General features: G+C 35.9%; 1 protein-coding gene and 1 pseudogene across 2 annotated transcripts in view; one reads left to right on the top strand and one right to left on the bottom strand.

Moving 5' to 3' along the window:
* Positions 1–22,868, top strand: part of LOC306849709 (uncharacterized protein) — a 919,849-nt gene that overhangs the window by 636,214 nt on the left and 260,767 nt on the right. The gene's annotated exons all lie outside the window — the stretch shown is intronic.
* Positions 1–22,868, bottom strand: part of LOC306849102 (nephrocystin-4-like) — a 179,726-nt pseudogene that overhangs the window by 145,175 nt on the left and 11,683 nt on the right. Inside the window, exons 3-4 of the transcript in view lie at positions 5,206–5,374; positions 2,967–3,031 (exon numbers count right to left, since the gene is read on the bottom strand). The product of the transcript in view is annotated as a nephrocystin-4-like (transcript). The remainder of the gene's footprint in view (positions 1–2,966; positions 3,032–5,205; positions 5,375–22,868) is intronic.

Genomic DNA, 22,868 nt, shown 5'->3' with positions numbered 1-22,868 from the left:
TCTCACTTTCCCAACATCTGCACCATCCAGAAGGTGGCTTCAGTGGTACAGTATTATAATGAGCAGATAATGGCTGAGTGTGCTGCTATATAAGTCATGTGAGAGAATGTTTGCACCTATGTTTGTTTAACAGCAAGTTTATGTGTGATCTGAGAGGCCCTAGTAGGCTCAGACTCTCAGAGAGACAGCAGGACATCTCCTCCCTCCAGCATGGAGAGGCATAATTGAGACAGAATAGCAGGTAGCACAGAGACACACGGCTAGAAGGAAAAGCTGGATTTTAGATCAGCGTTGCTCCCTCTCCACTCCAACAGCTGGACACCCTGCAGATACACTACATCCATGAGTCACTCTCATACAGTGCTCTCAGTCTCAAGATTAACACATCTGCAATAACCTTATATTTATTTGCTACCACCTCAACCTTGTACATCCCTGTATCTCCTTTTATTCTATCCCATTCTATCATCTATTGCATAAATGTATATACAATAATTTAAGTTTCAATGACTTTTTTATTTCAATTTTTTGTTTATTTATATTTACATGTGTATTTTTTTATTCTCATCTTATTTTTTTTGTCTGTGTGTCGTTGTTATCTCTGTGAACTGGAAGCTTATGACACTAAAACAAATTCCTTGTATGCGTAAGCATACTTGGCAATAAAAGCTCTTTCTGATTGTGATCTACAATGCAAGCAGTATGATGGGACAACCACAAAACTACATCACTCTCGTTATAAACAAAATCACTTCATTAGTTTTGTCATTCTCTGTCTTCTATCTAATTCAATTATCCCTTGTGAAAAAGAAGTGTGCTTAATTGCACGCTTGTAGTGTACTTCAAATTATTATTACCGTAGTCAATTTTAAAGGTGCACTTTGTAATAATGTCAAATTAAAAGTTTTTCTTTAAAGTACATTTTAAATCATTGTTTTAATATTCTTGCGTGGTGCTTTATAGAATGAAAATACATTTTGATTTGTTCACTAACATACTAAACCACAAGTACTTTATTATAATTTTAACTGCAGTGTTTTATTAAAAATTATCTTTAAAGTCAATATATCTTAAATGTACTGAATTGCAACTTCATCATTAAAAATATAATATATACCGGTAATATACTATAAAATATAATGTAATTACATATATAATTAAACGCATGACATACAAGCTTTAATGAAAATTGCATTTAATTATATTTATGCTGGTCATTTGGCAGTAAATATTAACAGTATTAACAGTAAAACACAATAATGTTCAGCGGATTACAATTATCATGCAATCAAATGTCTGAAAACATTCAGTTTACACAGCATATTCTTATAAAGTATATTACTTCTGGAATAGGTATGCTAAACGTGTACTTTTTTTTCACAAGGGATTTGTTTCCAATCGTGCATTATTTTTTTGTTCCGTACCACCTGCTGCTGTCATCTGAGAAAAATACTTTTTCAGCCTTTCAGTGGCATTCAATTACTCCCCAAAACTCATTTTGCGATTATATAATTTTGGAAGAACATCTATGGATGCATGTGACTGTACAGTGCGAGTTACTTGCTTCCAAAAAGGAGACTTTTGAAGATTTCAATCCACAGTGAGGGAATGAAAAAGAAAATTTATTCTTCTTAAAGCTATACAGACACAGAAAATTTATGTATATACAATTTATGGTATAAACATCAATTTAATTGGAAAATATCCATTAAGACATAAAAAGATAAGAACATAAATAGAAGAAAGCAATCTGAATGTTATTCACAAACATAAAACACTTACAAGGTCAAAACCAAATAAAGCATCTTCCAGGGTATGAAAATCTGCCAAACACAACAGCAGAAAAGGCCAACATTAAAGAATATTCATCAATTAAGGCTACTTTCTGAAATCTTTTTCAAGAATCTCTTCAATTATTTATAGGCAAGTCCCAACTATTTCCTTTAATTTGCACATTTAAGACTCTCCTTCACCTTTCAGTGTCAGAAAAGATAGGAAAATAAGATCTGAAATGGTCATGATAGAGATTGTTTGCTTAGAACAGCACTGCAAGAAATAGTCCTAATTCAATTTGCTTTCAGGTGGAAATGAATCTAAATGGGAAAGTCAAGGCAACCTGACAGATTGAATATTGAAAGCATTTGAAAAATGAGGCAAACATACACAGACACACACGCAAATAGTTTCTCATGGCTACTGTCAGAAAGCATAAAGTGCTATTTATCAACTATTTATTACTAAGCGCTTGCTGTTGTCTCTAGCTCGGTTTGACTCCTTTGAGACCATGAGTAGAATATGTTATCTAGTGTTAAATTTCACTTCATGTGCTTTCCCAGAAATCAGGCCGGTTCAGTCAAGCCTTCAAATACCTGCTGTGCTAATCACATCAATGAAACCTCTATCTACTGTACCAAACTAAAACAATCATGGAGAACTGCCTAGAAGAAAACTGAGAATAGTATCTTCATTTCAAAACCACATTCATACTGACTAAATTCAGCTTTAAAAGTCAACATGAAACACAATTCACAACCTATTTCACTTACGCAGTGTGACATACTTACGTGTCACTCAATGTGAATGAGAAATGTGAATGTGAAAAAAGAAGGGTGGGATTTGATTGGCTAATGACAACAGGGTGTCAAACATCAGACCAGTCACACCCGAATGCCTCCTGAAAGGCTCACTTTTGAGGAGTTTTTTTTTTGACTGGGACGTGGACGTTGAAGGCGAAGGTTTAGCTTGCTTTCAAGAACTCAATGCATCACAATGGTACACTTCTTATTCAAATCTATTATCATTTACTCTAATTTCCATTTTAATACGTACATCAAAATGAACTGGCATTGAATTAAGAAAATCAGTCCATTCTGATTTCATGTTGACTTCAATCTTTGACTGAATGCAATGCAAACAGTGTGGACTATGAGCTATTGCCTGAATGTAAAGCTCAAGGTTGCACTTACACTGCAGAGGGTCTTTCACCATCGGGTGCAGGAGGGCTCCGGAGGTCCCATTGAACAGACTCAACCTAAAAAAGCAAAATTAAAAACAGCAATATTAAGTTAAAATATTTAGTGTAAATGTTATATTATGGATATATATAGCATTTGTACACACTGTTAAAAAGTTTGGGGTCAAAAAGATGGATTAGGGTAAGGTTTTTCCTTTTATGAAATAAATTAATGATTTTATTCAGCAAGGATGCATTAAATTTAATCAAAAGTCAAGTATGAATGAATGAATATGAATGAAACAAAATACATCAGTTTCCACAAAAATATTCAGCAGTACAACTATTTTCAACACTGATAAGAATAATTTCTTGAGTAGCAAACCAGCAAATGATTTCTGAAGGATGTTATGACACTAAAGCTTTTCTCAGCTAAAACTCATTTATTCTCAAAGGAATAAATTACATTTTAAAATATATTCATACAGACAACAGTTATTTTAAATTGTAATAATATTTCACAATATAACTGTTTGACTATTTTTAATCATATAAAATAGCCTTGGTGAGCACAGAAGGCATCTTTAAAAAAAAATTAAATCTTACTTATCCCAAACTTTGTAGTGCTAGTGTATATACAGTGGGTACGGAAAGTATTCAGACCCCCTTAAATTTTTCACTCTTTGTTATATTGCAGCCATTTGCTAAAATCATTTAAGTTCTTTTTTTTTTCCTCATTAATGTACACACAGCACCCCATATTGACAGAAAAACACAGAATTGTTGACATTTTTGGAGATTTATTAAAAAAGAAAAACTGAAATATCACATGGTCCTAAGTATTCAGACCCTTTGCTGTGACACTCATATATTTAACTCGGGTGCTGTCCATTTCTTTGGATCATCCTTGAGATGGTTCTACACCTTCATTTGAGTCCAGTTGTGTTTGATTATACTGACTGGACTTGATTAGGAAAGCCACACACCTGTCTATATAAGACCTTACAGCTCACAGTGCATGTCAGAGCAAATGAGAATCATGAGGTCAAAGGAACTGCCTGAAGAGCTCAGAGACAGAATTGTGGCAAGGCACAGATCTGGCCAAGGTTACAAAAAAAATTCTGCTGTACTTAAGGTTCCTAAGAGCACAGTGGCCTCCATAATCCTTAAATGGATGACGTTTGGGACGACCAGAACCCTTCTTAGAGCTGGCCGTCCGGCCAAACTGAGCTATCGGGGGAGAAGAGCCTTGGTGAGAGAGGTAAAGAAGAACCCAAAGATCACTGTGGCTGACCTCCAGAGATGCAGTCGGGAGATGGGAGAAAGTTGTAGAAAGTCAACCATCACGGCAGCCCTCCACCAGTCGGGGCTTTATGGCAGAGACCTAAAAATGGCTGTCCACCAACGTTTACCATCCAACCTGACAGAACTGGAGAGGATCTGCAAGGAGGAATGGCAGAGGATCCCCAAATCCAGGTGTGAAAAACTTGTAGCATCTTTCCCAAAAAGACTCATGGCTGTATTAGATCAAAAGGGTGCTTCTACTAAATACTGAGCAAAGGGTCTGAATACTTAGGACCATGTGATATTTCCGTTTTTATTTTTTAATAAATCTGCAAAAATGTCAACAATTCTGTGTTTTTCTGTCAATATGGGGTGCTGTGTGTACATTAATGAGGAAAAAAAATGAACTTAAATGATTTTAGCAAATGGCTGCAATATCACAAAGTGTATAAAGTAACAAAGAGTGAAAAATTTAAGGGGGTCTGAATACTTTCCGTACCTGTATATTCTGTTATAGCACTTTTTCTAAAGCAGCATTGTTTAAAAGCAACACCAGCAGATCAAGTTTCAGAAGTGGGCTCTTTTGTGTCCTAAAATGTGGAATGAAGTTAAGGAGTTGGGTGACAAATTTATGTACAAAAAAGTACTCAGTATAGTACTCGGTATACAAAAAGTACTCTGAATTCATTCAGAGGTCCACCACACTCCGCTGTTATACAGTTATTTTTCTTTGTTCAGTATGTATGACAAAGAGAACATGAAATTACAGACCCATTAAAAGGGTTATGAGAGGCACACATTCAGCCCTTTCTTCTGATGAATAGAGGGCCAATTATAATAAGCCCACTTTATTCACTCATTACAGGTTTCAGGATTTGCTGCATAGTCAATAAGACTGTGTGCTCTGGAGTGTCATCTTTCTCACTCATGGAAATGGCCATACTGCACTGCTCTGAGGTGACCGTTACCTGCCCTCCACCTGAGAGATGCTGGGGTCTGCGCGACCTGTGAAGAGCTGGAGGAGTCGAACCCTGACCCCACTGCATCCTGGGAACCGTCTGCCCTGGTAGACAGAGACACCAACTCCACCACTGCCACCACAGAACTCAAACACAAGGAAGTGTGGAAGTACACAACCTACAATAAAGACAGACAGGAAAAATTAAAAAGTAATTTTTTGGTAACACTTTACAATAAAGTTCATTAGTTAACAGTAGTTAACTATTTTTATTAACATAAACCAAGTATTAACAATACTTCTACAGCATTTATTAATCTTAGTTAATGTTATTTTCAGCATTTACTAATGCATTATTAAAATCACATGTTGTGTTTGTTAACATTAGTTAATGCACTGTGAACTAACATGAACAAACAATGAAGGACTGTATTTTTATTAACTAATATTAACATACTGTAATAAATGTATTGTTCATTATTTGTTCATGTTAGTTAATACATTAACAAACGGCACCTTATTGTAAAGTGTTAGCAATTTTTTATTATTTTTTTTTTTTTTTTACATTTTTGCCTTGATATAATCAATCATGCAACCGAGATTTGCTATACTGCATATGCAGTGTATATAGTGTATTAGGGGTGTAACTGTACACGTAATCGTATCAAAAATGTTCAATACAGATCTTTTGGTTCAGTGGCCATGTGTACCGAACAAATACAGCATTGTTTTAACCACTGCATGAGTGGAACTTAATATTTTGTGTTTCTTCCACTTGCGAATAATCGCACTGTTGACACCTTCTCACCAAGCTGCTTGGCGATGGTCTTGTAGCCGATTCCAGCCTTGTGTAGGTCTACAATCTTGTCCCTGACATCCTTGGACAGCTCTTTGGTCTTGGCCATGGTGGAAAGTTTGGAATCTGATTGCTTCTGTGGACAAGTTGTCTTTTATACAGATAACAAACTGAGATTCATTCAGATTGCATTCAGTCACCCTTTAAGAGAGTGCTCCTAAACTCAGCTCCTTACTTGTATAAAAGACACCTGGGAGCCAGAAATCATGCTGATTGATAGGGGGATCAAATACTTATTTCACTCATTAAAATGCAAATCAATTTATAACTTTTTTGAAATGCGTTTTTTGGGATTTATTTGTTATTCTGTCTCTCACTATTCAAATAAAACTACCATTAAAATTATAGACTGATCATTTCTTTGTCAGTGGGCAAACGTACAAAATCAGCAGGGGATCAAATATTTTTTTTCCCCCACTGTATACTATATACATAATCACCGCTTAATAAAAAAAAAGCAACTTTGTTTAGTTCTTAGTTCTTTCCCCCTACTGTACCGAAACCATACCGTACCATCATGTTTGTGTACCGTTACACCAATAATGTGTATTTTTACATATAATAATATATTTATTATTATATCATTATTATTAGCAAGTTCAGTCACTTGGAAATGTAACATTGCACAAGTGAGGTATTGTTGGTGTCTGTAGCTCAAACACTGAGGGATGAGTTACCCACTGAAGTTTCATACTTAGGGTTAGGAGTTCAGGAAAGAGTCCTAAAAAAAAACTATCCTTACATACAAGCAAGTTTGCGTTGGCAAACACCACTAATAAAAACAGCAAACAAAGGAATCTGAGGTGAGAGGGTGAGAAAAAGGAGAGAGAAACACAAGGTTATGGATATGAAAAATATGAAAAAAAATGTGTTCGAAAAGTGAGAAATTGTGTAGGAGGAAGATTAAACCTGTAACTTAACTTTATCAGAGAAAACCCAGAGGTTTGTTGAGAAAGAACCTAAAGAGGATATCTGGACATAATGATTTGTTTTCAAAAGAGCACGCAGAGTCTTGGTCTGACATTCCGTGGCTCTTGGAGGAACCTCGCTGGGGATGTCTAAGAAAGCGCAGGCCACCACACGCTATTTTCACAGAAAATAAAAATTTGTCTCTCTCACAAACTAAAAGTTGGATGTGTAGCCCAAGGAAATATTTATTTCCCAGAATAACAATGTTTTCTCACTTAAAGCTTTGAAGCCAAATGAGAGATGAAGGCACCCATTAAAGTCTAGCAACCACTGAACCAGTTTAACAATTACAGGAAACACCTACTTACACCACACCAATCAATAGCAGCAGCAGCTCTGATTATGCAGAAGGGGCTTTTAGGAAAAAAAAATAACTCAATCTACACAAACATCAAAGCAAAGAGTTCTGTGAAATCAGATGAAGAGCAGAGCGCAATCAATATTAGCACCCTGCACAAGCAGCACAGCGAGTCATATTTGCTTAGGTCATTTGTATGCATAATCCGAACAAGATATCACATTTGAAAACCAATAAGACAACCCAGTCCTTGTCCATGTAACTGCAATAAGTATAAGACAAGCTGCTATATTTCCATAGCCTGATTATATATTTGCCCTATATTTGTGGCACAGGCTACGGTTTATGATATAATCCCCTTACAAAATGAATAAACACTCACTGTATTTCTATTCTTGAGTCTTTAGAACATGAATCTTTTATGGAGCATATAGTATTTTAAGCGTCGCAAACTCAAGTTCCTAAAATACCGAACTACAAAGATTTATGTGTGTCCATTTACAAGTGATTCAACAGCATTCAGAAGTGCTCCGGCTGATTTTTTTGGGCTATGTGGGTCGATGGTGCTTGAATCTTAAAATCAGATCACAAGAGCTCCTGCTAAGTTTGGGTTGTGTGGGTTGAAAGGGTTTTAAACTTGAGGCTAGTTTAAATGCAGAGCAGAGGTTGTGCCATTGATTGAATTCACACAACTTACAGGCACTAAAGAGGCACAGAATAAAGTACAGGTTCACACGGATCAGAATTCAAACAAAAGCACTGCAATATAACCATGACAAGAAGTGCTTCCAGAGTGCACTAATTCAGTTTTTGTTACCACAGATGTTGAACAGAATCTGAAATGTTCAAGCATTAGAGACCCAAGCGTTGATGATAATTGTATAATTTCATCCTTCTTTCATCATTGGAAGTGATTTAATTAATCCATTGGTTATGAAAACATTCTATCACAATATTTTGGGAATTTTGAAAAAAACAACAACTAACTATTAGTATAAGGGTGCTTTCACACCTGCCTCATTTAGTTCGGTTGAATCGCACTAGAGTTCGCTTTCCCTCTTGGTGCGGTTCGTTTAGGCAGGTGAGAAAGCAGCAATCGCACTCGGGTGCGCACCAAAAGCGGACCAAGCAAGCGTACCGAGACCTCCTTGAAGAGGTGGTCTCGGCACGCTTTCAAACGAACCCTGGAGCGGTTCGTTTGTGGTGAGAAAGCAATCCGACCCAACGGACCAACAAACCAAGCGGTATCATAATTTATAACGGGAAATATGTTATATAAAAAGCAGCAGTCTCAGTGTCTTTTGTATCTAGCAGTCAAGCGCTTTGAGTACCCAGAAAAGCGTTATATAAATGTAACAAATTATTATTTTGTGAATGCAAGTGAGAATTTGGGAGAAACTTTGATTTTGTTAGTGAGAATATTTGTTATTGCAGTTGAAAACCAAAGAGCACCTCTTCATATTAAAATGTTGTGTAATTAATTACTCTTCTCCGCGCATTACAAGTATGCTGTCCTGACGAAGCCTTGATTCCCTCTGGCTGTAACTGCATTATATATATATATATATATAATTATATTTTCACTATGTACACTGTAAACCCGGATTTCATATCTAATCAAACATTTAAAGTATAATGTACTTACATGACTCAAATCGATTAAGTTTTGATTGCATTACTAGCAAATGTAAGTATGTTAAACTAATTTGTAGACCTAGTTGAGTCTGTGAATAACTTTAAGTGAAATAGCTTAAAATTCCCAAGTTTTAGTCATGCAATGCACGATGGGAACGTGAAAGCCGTCACTTTGCCGCCGTGTCTATGCTTTTTGCTGAGAAGACAACGTCATTTTCCTGCCGTGCACCAGACAGTCCAGTTGCTGCTAAAACTCGCCAGAGACGGTAAGTAGCTTTGGTCTCGCCCTCCCGATGTCCATTGTTTAGCTAACGTTGCTGTTGAGGAGTCAGTCAACTTAATGTGTTTGTGTGTGGATATAACTAACGTTAGGTCGGCAGCCATTTTCACCCGCTAGAAAGTTAACGGTTAGCCTACAGTTTGAAAGTTTTTTTTCACTTGGTGCGCTGTTTGTGAGAAGTCCAAGTGAAGCAGTTTGACGTCGATGGACATTAACATTGTCACCCGTTAAGGTACTTAGACACACACAGACTTACACACACACACACAAACCTGGAGGTGGACACACACACACAATCAAACTTACTGACACACTCAAACACAGGCTCACACACACACACCAACCTGGACCTGGAGGTGGACACACACACACACACACAGACTCAGACACACACAGACTTACACACACACACTGATATTGATATTGTGGCGGGCCACCACAAATTAATGAATGTATGGGAAACCCTGATGTGAGTATCCTTAGCAAGATACGTTTTAACTCTTGTGTCCACTATCTTGCAGACCACTGAGCCAACAGACATCAGGTGCCTATGTCTTCGGGGACTGCCTGTCATCTTGGCGGATGATTCTTCTGCCTTCTTCAAGACATGCTCTGTAAGTTAATTTGTTTTTGTAAATGTTGCAGGTGCATGCTCCTTTTGTCTCATTTTTAGCTGTTAATGAACACTTCCATTCATTTTCAGAATTATTTGATCAGCATCAGTGTCTCCATTAAGTCTCTATTTTATGGCCGAACAAAGATAGTTTACCCACTTTCAGTCCCAGTCCTATTGAAAAAGGTAGAACATTTCTCCCAATAACTAAGGTTGTATGAATCCTTTTACAATTGCCCTATTAGTTTTTGATTTTACTGTCACTGGTTGGAACTTGTGAAATTGTTTTTGGGTCTAAAACTCAAATGGGGAGTTCTGATTGCACTTGTTAGATTCTGGTTGCTCCAGTCATCAAATATCTTATTGTGTATGTTACTTTCAACTGGTAAAGTAAAAAAAAAAAAAAAGGAATTAATGTGAAAGGTACTGAGAGTCATAAAAAAAATGTTTCAGCAGACTGTGACTGAAAGTGGGTAAACTCCATATTTTGGGCAAAGTGTTGCAAACTGTACAGATCCGAATATGGCATTTGATAAAAATTCAAGACTGGTATCATCCTTTTAATATAAATGACTTTCAGTGTGGTTTATATTGTACGATACTTTTCATTATAAAGTCACAGGTTATTTTTGGTGGACAAAGCACCATTGTCTAACTGGCATGTTTATGTTCTCTCCTTGTCAAAACGTTTCTTTCACTGTTAGGATGTAACTGACAAGGACTTGTACATTGAAACTCCAGTGGGAATTCTTTGCCTTGGTCAATAAAATACCCAGCTCAACCCATCCAGAGTAGGGATCATCTTGGAAGGGTCTGTGGTAATGGATGAACTGGCCAACCTGCCTCAGGCCTTCTGTGTCCTTTTTGGATTGATCTATGCCCTGCACCTGGACTACCCCAAGTGCATGAAAAACACTTTCAACTTTATTCAGCAAGTAATGCTCAAACTGGGTAGAAGTGAGCTGGTACCCAAAATTCAAACTTTGAAAAATCAGCTGGAAGCATAAAACGGGGTTCGAAGTGGCTCTACTACTGTTCCAGATTTGTTTGCCACAGTTTGTAACGTTGGACTTTTATGAAAATGTTTACTGTTGTGTATGGTTTGGGGTACATGTGTCCTGTGGTATTTGCACTGATTTTTGCACAAGATTCCATGACACAGGCTTTGATCAAATTTCATTTCAAATTAGTTGGATATTTTAGTTACATTGCCAACTAAAAGGCAGATGTCTTGGTGCATTTTGGATTTTCAAGATATATAGAGTAGATATTTTAGTCATATAAATGGGAATGTTCAACTATATAAAAATTTTATGAAAATTTTCCCTAACAGGAACTGCTTTTAATGTGATTTGTTGTGATAATGATGTACACATGCTTGAACACAATAAGTGTTTTTGTTGGCATGATGGTGCTTTGTTTTATGCAATGTTCAGGGCATGAATGACACATTTTGTCACTGTTTCAGGCTCATGATTCAAGGTTGTTAAAGCAGGGGACAACAACCTGTAAGTTGATGCTGTTTTCAAATAAAACTGTAAAAAAATTACTTTTGTATTGCATATTTGTCTTAATTTAAATGTTCTAGTTTAGCATATTCAATGAATACAAAGGTTTAGTTTAACTTAAAATAGTAAGTGGAGTTCATGTGACAAGACAATTAATATAACAAGAGATTGTAAGTGAAATCAACTTGGCATTCAGTGTTTTGAACTTAAAATAATAAGTCCACCCTTTCATGCATTTAAGTTAAATGCACGCAAGTTTTCATAACCCATTACTTAAAGTTTTTAAGGCAACCAATAAGAGGACAGCTTTACTCACATGTGACTTGCATAAACACAGTTTGGTACGCTTTGCAATGTTGCCGTGTGAAAGCGAACCAAACCAAGATGAAAATGCAACAATGTAACAAATTAATCCCGGTTTCGGAACAAAGCAAACGATCTACAGGTCTGAAAGCACCCTAAGAGGTTTTTTAGATTCAAAAACCAGTAAGAAAACGGTACTCCTTTAAAGGAATAATTCACCCAAAAATGAACATTTACTCTCACCGAACAGCTGTTTGTACCCATTAACTTACATAGTACGGAAAAAATACTACAGAAGTCAATGGGGACAAGCTAATGTTTGGTTATACACATTCTTCAAAATATAATATAAAAATGTAATTTTTGAATGAACTACGCCTTTAATATTTAATTCCATCAAAATGCTTAAAGAGCTAAGATAGTATTTTGTAGCTATATTTTATAGCTATCACCTAGTAATAAATTATGTAATCAACTTTTCCAGTTTTGCTACCGCAGGTTTCTGAAGGTCAACTTCACATAACCCTTCTGCATCAGTGTTTTCAAGCATGAAACGAGGGTTATGTAAAATTCAAAGCAAACTTTTCAAAAATGTCTCCTTTCACTGCTTTACCTGTCTTCTGCTAATAACCTATGACATGCTCTTGTTTTGTTCTTACCCTGAACTTCAAATGAACTGCAGTAGCTGAATAACATTCTTATATGAATCTGTACTCCGAGTGTTTGCTCTCTAGTGGAAATAATGATTTGCATTGCATGGTTGAGATGATTCCCTCAGCTCACCAGCATGGCTGGTTTCATCAGAGCTCTGGATATGTATTTTCAATTCAAAAGGCAGGGTCTTGTCTCTTTCACTCCTCCTTTCAGACTGCTTTGCCCTCCTCTCAGTGCTACAGATAATAATTAATGACGCAACATGTTTTTTAAATCCATTTTTCTAAAACACATCATCATGAGAGACCAAACAGCTTAAGAATGTTCTCAACACACAGTGGACTGTTGATGAAGTTCTGAAGAATAGTGTCTTTGTTTTTCTAAATGCACATAAGTTATGATTCATTCTGCCTTTGGTTCTGATTTAAACACAACTGTATCATTTTAAAGAGCTGAATCATGTTTCTGGATCACTGTAAAATCCCAGAAAGAACTAATATTAAAATTCTTACATGAATTGATAATCAGCCAATTACAAAATCCTAATGTATTTTGTCTAAATAAATCAAAATCAAAACTCTAAAAACGATATAAATAAAACTATAATAACTATGAGTTTAGTCATCATAACATTATAATGTACAATCTAGAAAATATTTATAAAATATTCAGATGTATGAGATCTAAAGAAGACATTCAACAGTGTTGTTAAATTATTCATGTTTTTAAAGATTAACTGTAACTGAGCATTAGATAGAGGCAAAGGTAATCAAAAAATTTAAATAATAGAAAATATCCACACAAAAAAAAAAACATTACAAAAAAAGAAGCTATATCAGCATACTCTTTGTTTACGTGTAATTTAAGGTAAGCATTTCCAAACACTCCCATCTTCAAACTATGAGTCACAGGCCTGAATTTTTGAGCACGTCCAATTTTCGGAACCTCTGACCTCTGAATTAGCAGCTAATAATCTGTAAACTGTGTAGGAATGTAACGGTATGAAAATTTCTTATCATGATTATAATGGCCAAAATGGTCATGGTTATCAGTATTATCACGGTATTGTTAAAATGTGCTGGAGATAAATTTTAAAATCAATAAACAACAAATAAAATGACTTTTTGTTTGCATAATCACTAAAACAATAACATTACCAATGATGTTCGGATTTTAAATGACAACAGTTTAAAGGGAAATGAAAATTCTGTCATCATTTACTCACCCTCAAGTAGTTCCAAACCTGTATGAATGTCTTTGTTCTGCCAAACACAAAGAAAGATATTTTGAAGAAAGTTTGTAACCAGGCTGTTTTGGGGCACCATTGACTTCCGTAGTAGGAAAAAAAATACTATGGAAGTCAATGGTGCTCCAGAACTGTTCTGTTTCCCACATTCTTCAGAATATCTTCCTTTGTGTTCAGCAGAACAAAGACATTCATACAGGTTTGGAACTACTTGAGGGTGAGTAAACAATGACAGAATTTTTATTTTTGGGTGAACTATCCCTTTAATAGCATGTTCAAATATCTAATGTAAATGTTCAAATAAAGCTTTGAAAAAGTTTCATAAAAAGGTAAACCTCACATTTCAGCCTTTAAATAAAGAAAAATGTTATGTCAAAATTATCATTGATTAATAAATGATTATATGTATTTTATCTGTTCCATAAATAATTCTAGATAACTTATCTGAATTGTTTAAATGTGTAGAATCCACATAAGCTTGTTTTTCAGCAGGGCATGCAAATTCGTTCCGATTTTGTCCAGACAGAAACTGCAGGCAGGCTGAATATAAATATAAGTCTCTGTAAATTCACTCACTGACAGCAGGTGGCACTTATGGAAAATTAATTACAGCGGTTTCCCGTAAACTCCGTGAACAAAGCAGTATTGCGATTAAGAACACCTCCTTTAGGTATTACATTAAAACTGTGCTTTATGCTGGACAGTATTTATTTATCGTGAGTTCAAATCGCGGTAATCGAATACGGTTTTAATGATAATTAAAATATGAAACGGTAATACTAACCATAGGGAATTTTATCATGATTTATCGTCAAACCAGTAATCGTTACATCCCTAAAACTGTGAATCTATCTGATTGTGAGGTGAGAACATTAGCTAAAAGTCTGGACAGGCTGGCATTTCAATACACAAACACTCACGACACAATCGAGACACCTAATTCTCTGCCAACCCCATAAACCCTCATAAAAATAAATGGGCTTCAGAAATTCAGCAGAGGAGACGCTGAGATTATCATTACACAGATCTCCCCTCTCCCGCTCTTCACAAGCCAATCAGCAGAGAGAGGGTACGGCTTCTGATCCACTCTGCCAGAAATAGTTTGCACTCGTTCAGACGCCCCCAAAAACAGAGTCAACAAATCATTAATCAGGAGTTGTGAAACATCCCTGTAAAATTCAGGGCACCAAGTCCTAGTAAAGTAGCATTATAATATGATCCAGTGCAGGCGGGGAGCAGGTTTGAGATTGTCATGCATAGCGAGAGGGATTATTGCTAGGCTGTTCTGTTGTTATGGGCTCATTAACAAAAAATGGGGCCTTTTGAAGTACTGAGTTCAAGACTCTGTGAAAATGTTGTATTACAACTGTGTAAGTTGCCTAGCATATAAGAGTGTGTGTGTGTGTGTGTGTGTGTGTGTGTGTGTGTGTGTGAGAGAGAGAGAGAGAGTGAGAGAGAGAATATAAAATGTATAAGCAGCAGAAAGCAGATAACAAACACAGACTCTAGGGACTCTAACTAACCTTGTGAAAGTGAATCATAGAGCGCAGGGCTCTTGCCGAGGGGCCTCTGCTGTCTACTGCTGCAGTCCAGCAGATGAGAAGCAAGAAGGCCAGCCTGTTAATGTATGTACATGATATCTCACTGCTCACTGACAGGGGGGAAATAATAGGTACTAGGGGTGCCAAAGATAACTCCTAAGATTAATTACATATACTTTAATTAACATTGTTAACTTACCAGTACTGATTTAACAACACATTTGGCATTAAATGGCTTTATTCTGTTTTAACCTTGTATTTGACACAGTATTTGGACACTTATGCCAAATGTATAAATGTAGATCATAATAATAATAAATTAACAATATAAATTAACATTATTTTTATAGTTTTTTTTTTTTTAATTAGCATTTATTGTTTTTAAATGTATACATTTTATATGAAACCATTTTTTTCTTTAAATAGAATTATATAGAATTCATAGGAGAATGTATAAAATAAATGTTTGGGGTCAGTAGACACGTGGCACTGAAGACCGAGTAATAATGCTGAAAATTACCTTTGCCGCCATATGAATAATAAACATTTTAAAACATATTAAAATAGAAACATTTTTTAATTGTTATAAGATATCACAATAACTATTATCTAAATAACTGTTTTACTGTATTTTTAAAATCAAATAACTGCAGCTTTGGTGAACCAAAAAAAATAAATAAAATCTTATTGGCACTTTTAAATGGTTAAAAGTATATAAGCATATATAATATACAAACAATAAACTGAAAAAAGACAGCACAGCATACTTTAAGCAAACATTACACCAAAAGGTTCTAAATTATACAAAATAAAGCAACAGATATGAGGGTTCCGAGACTGACACTAAAAGTAACCACTTTTCCTGGCTGTGTGACTAAATTATGTCAACTACAAAATTGCTCCACTCTGTGATTATGTGCTGCAGTATTCTGTTGCGTAAACGGCAAACACTCCAAAAGCGGGATGAAACAGCGCTACCCAACTGAACTGCGCAGTGCAGACCAATTATCGACTGGCCCAACGGACAGCACGGTGCAAACCAGTTTCGACTATAGAAAACAGGCCAATTTGCACAAAGCTGCACAAACCAGTAGGAAAGCGCAGCATGAGTCGTGCGACCCATTTAAATTAGATACAAAAATTGTGTGTTATAAATCCATAGGGAACCACAAATGGTTGAATGCTTAAACTAGTCGAAACCAAACAGCTCTGACATTCTAAACAGCACTGAAGAGGAAAGCAAATTCTGTACTTCAATGAATGAAAAACAATATCTGTTAAGAGTCACAGATTTGTAAATACTACACAACCGGTCAGGTCAATGAATTGGTTGGTGCCATGTATAAGAGCTCATGCAGTGATACTACAGCCATTTGTCAGGTAAAACAAAGTTTAAGCAGACAGTCACTTATGTATTGACTGAAGTTGTGTATTATTGACAAAATGTGTGAGCAATGCTACAATTAACAAACCCCATGTGTGAATTGTTACAGACACCGGTTTCTCTCCCGCTGGAGATTTAGGATGAATATTGCTGCATGGTGTTCACTGTAGCGAATGTATTTTCCTGCTAATGTGGTACAGTGCGAGAACTAGAAATCAACAATTTCATTGCACCGGTTGAAAGAAGACCCTGATTGTTAGCATTGCTAGCCCAATTCATTGTAGTGATTCAGTTCAGATGGGGTGTGAAAATGAATCTATTCAAAAAACAATCACTGACTCAAGTCTCTGCACTGCACTTCTTACTCCTAGATTTTCAATTAAAACTGAAAATTAAATCTGAATCAAATTATCTCTTCAAGTTCAATGTTGCCAACTAACATTGCTCATTCAAAAACTTTCAAAGTTTTGTGACAAAGAGACAATTATACACTGCATCATATGATATTTATATTCTACCATTTGGAAGTTTGGGGATCAATATTTTCTTCCATTTATAATGTTTTTAGGGTTGCAAAAAGTAAATTTCCTGTAAATTTCTGAAACTTTCCGGCATTTTTTTTGGAATCTTCCTGGGATTTTTGGAAAGTTTCTGGAAATTTACCGAAAATGTTTCACCCCTTTGCAACCCTACATGTTTTTATTTAATTTTTTATTTTTTAATAAATAAACAAGGAAAGATATGTATAACTGTTATAATAGATTCTTATAATAGAATTTTTTTTTTTAAATTATGCTCATTCATTCTTTCTGTTCATCAATAAAACCTTGAAAAATGTATCAGTTATATATAAAGCAACACAACCATTTTCAACATTGATATTAATAGAAAAATGTTTTATAAGCAGCAAATTGGCATATTAGAATAATTTCTGAAGGTTCAATGCGACTGGACTGAAAAAAAATCTACTTTGCCATAACAAGAATAAATTACTTTTTAAAACATATCAAAATGTTTAAAACAAACAAAAAAAAAAAAAGTTACTGTAAATTGTAAAAAAAGACAGAAAAAAGAAACAACACCTTTAAGTATAGCTGCAGTTGACCACTAGTACTTTTTCATATATTAAAAAACAAACAAACACCAGCTTGACTGCAGTACCTCTATACAGTAAATTATGAGCAGCTTGTCAGGGTACAAAGTAGCTTCCCAACACTACAATTCATGTGTTGACTGGATTTCTTCTTATATCAAATATGAATCATCCTTCGAAATGGCACCATCGGCACCTTACTTGGCCATGTTCGGTCATAACAACAAATCAGGCTTCATCTTTGCGCTTTGTGGTGTTGGAGATCTGCGCTAAGAATGAAAAGGCTTTGAAGTCGGCCATTGATACACGATGCCTGGATGGACCACGAGCATCCCAAACACACAGAAGGTGTAGCAAATCAATACAAACAACTCAATTAAGTTGAGCAGGATGTGCAAAAGGCGTCTGAGGGACAGGGAGCAGATGATTCAGTTTAAGGGACATCTGTACCCTGCAGGTAAACTTCCCTGACCTCGCCGATCAATACCACAGTGCTGACGGGATGACCTGGGTTAACCTTCTCTGATCACCCACCACTGCCTTCTTTTGCTAACACGTGTGGGAATTCACACAGTATGGTGCCTATGGAGTCAGCAAGGAGACGAGTCGACCTAATCATTTTACAGTGGATTAATATGATCCATGTGTTACAGAATTGATTTATTAAAATTCTTTAGCTCTGAGAGACGAGTCAGGCATAATAAGTGGAGAATGGTTCCTTTTGAAGCAAAAGAAATCAGGGTTTATTAGGATGATGCATAGAGGTCTCTTGAGATGTAAAGAGAAGCTGAGATTAGAATAGAACACGGATGAAGAAACTGTACATTTTATAAACTCATTTTTAAAATGGATAAATGAAACAAACCATCCGAACTAACCAAATCAATAAAATGAATCCAACTCATCGCCGCCCACTCTAGTCTCTCATTATTGTATAAAATACAATTCCATATTGAAAACACGATATGCTGAATATGTATGTATGCGAGTTTTGAATGTTTTTTTTAGTATGGAGGTGCGTGTGAGCATGCAGAGTGATTTGATGGAGCCGAGTCTGTTAGGTCTGTGAGCTGCTTTGTTTGACTGCTGCAGGACTCTATTTACTTTGGCTGTGTTGTTTCTGTGGCTCTGCCCTCAGGCGTGATGCCCAGGCCACGGTTTGTTTATTTTGGTGGGAATTGGAGAAGCTCTGCTCACAGCACCCAAATTAAAAATCAAGGCCCCGATGTCCCGGGGAGGACGACGATCAGATTCTTTACAATATTTACAGCTCCAATATTGCATTTATAATCGCAGATGAATCGCCTTCGATTATGAACCCGATATTGCCTAGCTTGTCAGTGAACTACGGCTCTGTATAGTAATTGCCACTCCATCTGAAAGCAGGTGATAGCGATTTATTACTAATCAAGAAAGCGGCTTTACCGCGCATGATAATCGAATTCGATTAATTGCAGATCAGATTCTTCTTGTCGTGTCGAACACACAGACGAGTCACACAAACTCAATAACAAACAGAGAGGACGTTTGATGAGTATTTTAATGAGCACTGACACGATAAGTAAAGGGTAAATACTAAACTTAGCATCAACCTTGAGACGTTGAGCAGAAGTTTAAAATCTATAGGCCTGGTTTACTCCTAGAATTAATTCTTAGGTGAGCCAATCAGAAGGGAGATGAGACAGAAGAAGACTTGCATGTGTTATTATTGTATATAGACACCCAAACCAGGACCCACGGTGGCCTGTGATGACCTTTGAATTGGCCCACTATGCATATATTTGCATTTATGCATTTATTTTTGCTTTCAAATGCCAGGGAATTTAAGTAAATTTGACAAAAAACGTCAGTTTGAATATAATATTTATTGGTAATGCATCATTTACCTTCAGCCCACGGCCATCAATCAAGTCTAATTTTTGGTCCTATGTAGTAAAACATTTGGGCACCTCTGGTAAATGTTTACTATTGATTCCAAATATGCTTCAAAATATGTACTTCATTTAATTTTTCATCAGAGTTATTTTCTTTGAAGGTTGCAAAACAACCTGCAAAACTGAATACCCTTGATGTAGAGCCAAATTGCTAAAATAAGTTTGACATCAATAATAATTTGTTCTAAAAGCAAAATCCAATATTTACAGCTCCATTATTGCATAATAATAATTTCCTGATAAAAAAAATTAAAGAACCTAAAGAAAAAAAAAAAAATTATTATTGCAATAAATATATAATAAACAGTAAATTATTGTAAATAAACCCTTTTTTCCCTTTTTTATTGAAAAATATTAATATTTACAGCAACTGTCCTGAGAGTTTTTGCATTTATGATTTACTTTTGACTGACTGCATGAAATAGACGGGTCATCAAAGAAGTGCTAATTAAAAATTGTTTCGGGCAATGGTTCCGAAAACTATTTCAACTAAAATTTAAAATTATTTTATTTTATTTACTTTGCTGTTAATTAGCAATCTCCTCTTGTTAACAACACGCTCAACAGCAATGCCATAAAATTGTGTATTGTTACTTCAAACTATGGTTAACCCTCACTTTAAAAATAAACCTTATCAATTCTTCTACTTTTCAGAACTTCTGATCCACAGGCTCATTTTTAAGCTGAGCAAACTGATATGATCATTAGGGCTGTGCAATTGATCGAATTTGATTATCATGCGCGTCTCGTCAGTAAAGCCAGTTCAGTGATTGGCAGTAAATCGCTATCGCCTGCTTTCAGATGGAGCGCCAATTGCTACACAAGAGTCGTAGTTTACTGACAAGCTAGGCAATATTGCATTTATAATCGCAGATGAATCGCCTTCGATTATGAACCTGATATTGCCTAGCTTGTCAGTGAACTACGGCTCTGTATAGTAATTACCACTCCATCTGAACGCAGGTGATATCGATTTATTACTAATCAAGAAACCGGCTTTACTGACGAGACGCGCATGATAATCGAATTCGATTAATTGCACAGCCCTAATGATCATTACTTGCACCAGAAGCCCCTCAAGCAACAGGTAACCTGTATTTTCTAAGCAATAATCTGTGGGCCATTATACATCTTAAAATATCACGGCCTGCAATTCCACCAAAAGATCATGATGAAGCCCTACTTTAATGATTTAGAAAATGTGCTGACACCCTGCACTCGCCACAGGATTGAAGCGAGGGCTGCGGCAACATGCTCGCATGCACACGCGCACCAGCTCCTTCCTCTGTGAAGAGAAGGGCATACATCTCTGTCAGCTCGCTAACTACACAAAATCTCTCAAAACATTGGCATAAGTGCTGCTGGAGTTGCAGCAATTTGCATATTTCTAGCAAAACACAAGCTACTTTAAAGGAGTCTCTCTAAAAGCCTACTGGGAGTGAATGGCAGGGATGTAATGTCCACAGTTGTGCTGTGGATAGATCTGCTGTTTGCACTCGCTCACAGATACGAGACCTTCGGGATCAGAGCTCTCCTTGAGCAGAGAAGCAATAAGACCTGATAAAGTTGTTTCTTCGTAGCATTTCGAAGGGAAGCGTCATAGTAGGGGCTGCTAACAATTCAGCTGTTCTTTATTTGTGCTCAAGAGCTTGAAACTAGATTGACTCGTTCCTCACCTTCAAACAAACTATATACACAGAACAGTTAGCAAAAAAGCGGTTTTACAGAGCAGCTGCTCTCAAGGATGCAAGCAAGGAACAAGATTCAACAAGGAACAAGATGTCAAAAGTCTAACTTGAAAAAAGGCATAAATGTACAGTTAATAGCTTTGGCAAATAGAAAAATGGCCACTCGCAGTACATTTATCTACATTCTTCATGTTAAAAATGTTATAGGTGTAATCAATCTCTCCAATATAAAGCACTTCCTTTGACACTTTCTGATATGTACATAATATATTTCTTGAAAATTCTGTACTATACTTATTCTAATTATGTATGATACAATATTAATACTAAATATTGTCAATAACTTAATGACAATAATCCTCATGAAACTTAAAAAAGGAACTTTGATTTTGTTGAGCCTTGAGCAAGTGTTTTTTGATTCCTGTAAAGCAAAATAATCTTATTTTAAAATTAATCAGTTCTTTTATCGTAATGCAAGTTAAAGTCATAATGAAATGTAAAAGTAGCAACAGATAATTTATTCTGTGGATTATCAAAAAAGAAGAAAAATGTAGGGTGTGGAGTTGATTCTATTCAATAGTAGATTGTTTGGAGGTAGATCCGAATGCGAGCTTGCAGTTCACAATAAGATCAATAACATGCATTTAGAAAATAGAAGAATTTTCATTTAAGGCCATATTTAATAGGGAAATCAACACTACTTTTAGACTGTTAGTGTGACTTCAGACGCTGTTGATTTTTCTGAACAATGTATTTTTGTCATGTCACTTGTTTTAAGTGTTGATTAAGTGTTTAGTACACTCTTTTGCGTTTATGTTCTGTCACCACTGAATCCCTCCAAACTTGCAGAATCTATCACCAGTGCTCGTTTTGGTACTTCATAATTTATGAACGAAGCATGATTTGCACATCATATTCAGACAACCAAGATGCACAGTCTGACAAGTCAAAGAACACAAATCATTGTCATCTTCTTAGTCAGTCATCATAGTACAGACTTCAGAGAGGACTGGAATAATAGTGAAGAAGAGCATAATAAAGCATTACGTGCAGGAAATTGAACAAAAATAATATTTTTGTTTTCTTTGCGCACAAAAAGTATTCTCGTAGCTTCGTAAAATTACGGTTGAACCCCTGATGTCACATGGATTATTTTAACAATGTCCTTACTGCGTTTCTGGACCTTGATCATGTTAGGACCTTTGCTGTCTATGGGAGGGTCAGAGAGCTCTCGGAATTCATCAAGAATATCTTAATTTGTGTTCCGAAGATGAATAAAGGTCTTACAGGTTTGGAACGACATGAGCGTGAGTAATTAATGACAGAATTTTGGGGTGAACTACAGTATCCCTTTAAGCAGCACAACTATTTTCAACTTTGATTATAACAATAATCAGCAAATTAGAATGATTTCTGAAGGATCATGTGACACCGGTGACTCAATAATGGCTTCTGAAAATTCAGCTTTGCTATCACAGGAATAAAAGTACTATAAAGGCAGTCTAAATGTCCTAAATGGTAAGTAAATAATGAAAAAAAAAATCCTTGTATCTCAAAGATGTGCTCAGACACAAGCATAACAGTTCTACCAGTTTGAAGTTTGACTGAGACCTCTCTATCCTCCTGATGACATTTCAGTGTAAAACACAATTGCTCTTCCTTCGCACTCCT

Source organism: Barbus barbus (genome assembly GCF_936440315.1).
Source record: "Barbus barbus genome assembly, chromosome: 29".
Taxonomy (NCBI): domain Eukaryota; kingdom Metazoa; phylum Chordata; class Actinopteri; order Cypriniformes; family Cyprinidae; genus Barbus; species Barbus barbus.
Note: the sequence above shows the minus strand (reverse complement) of the source record. Positions and strands in the feature narration are given on the sequence as shown.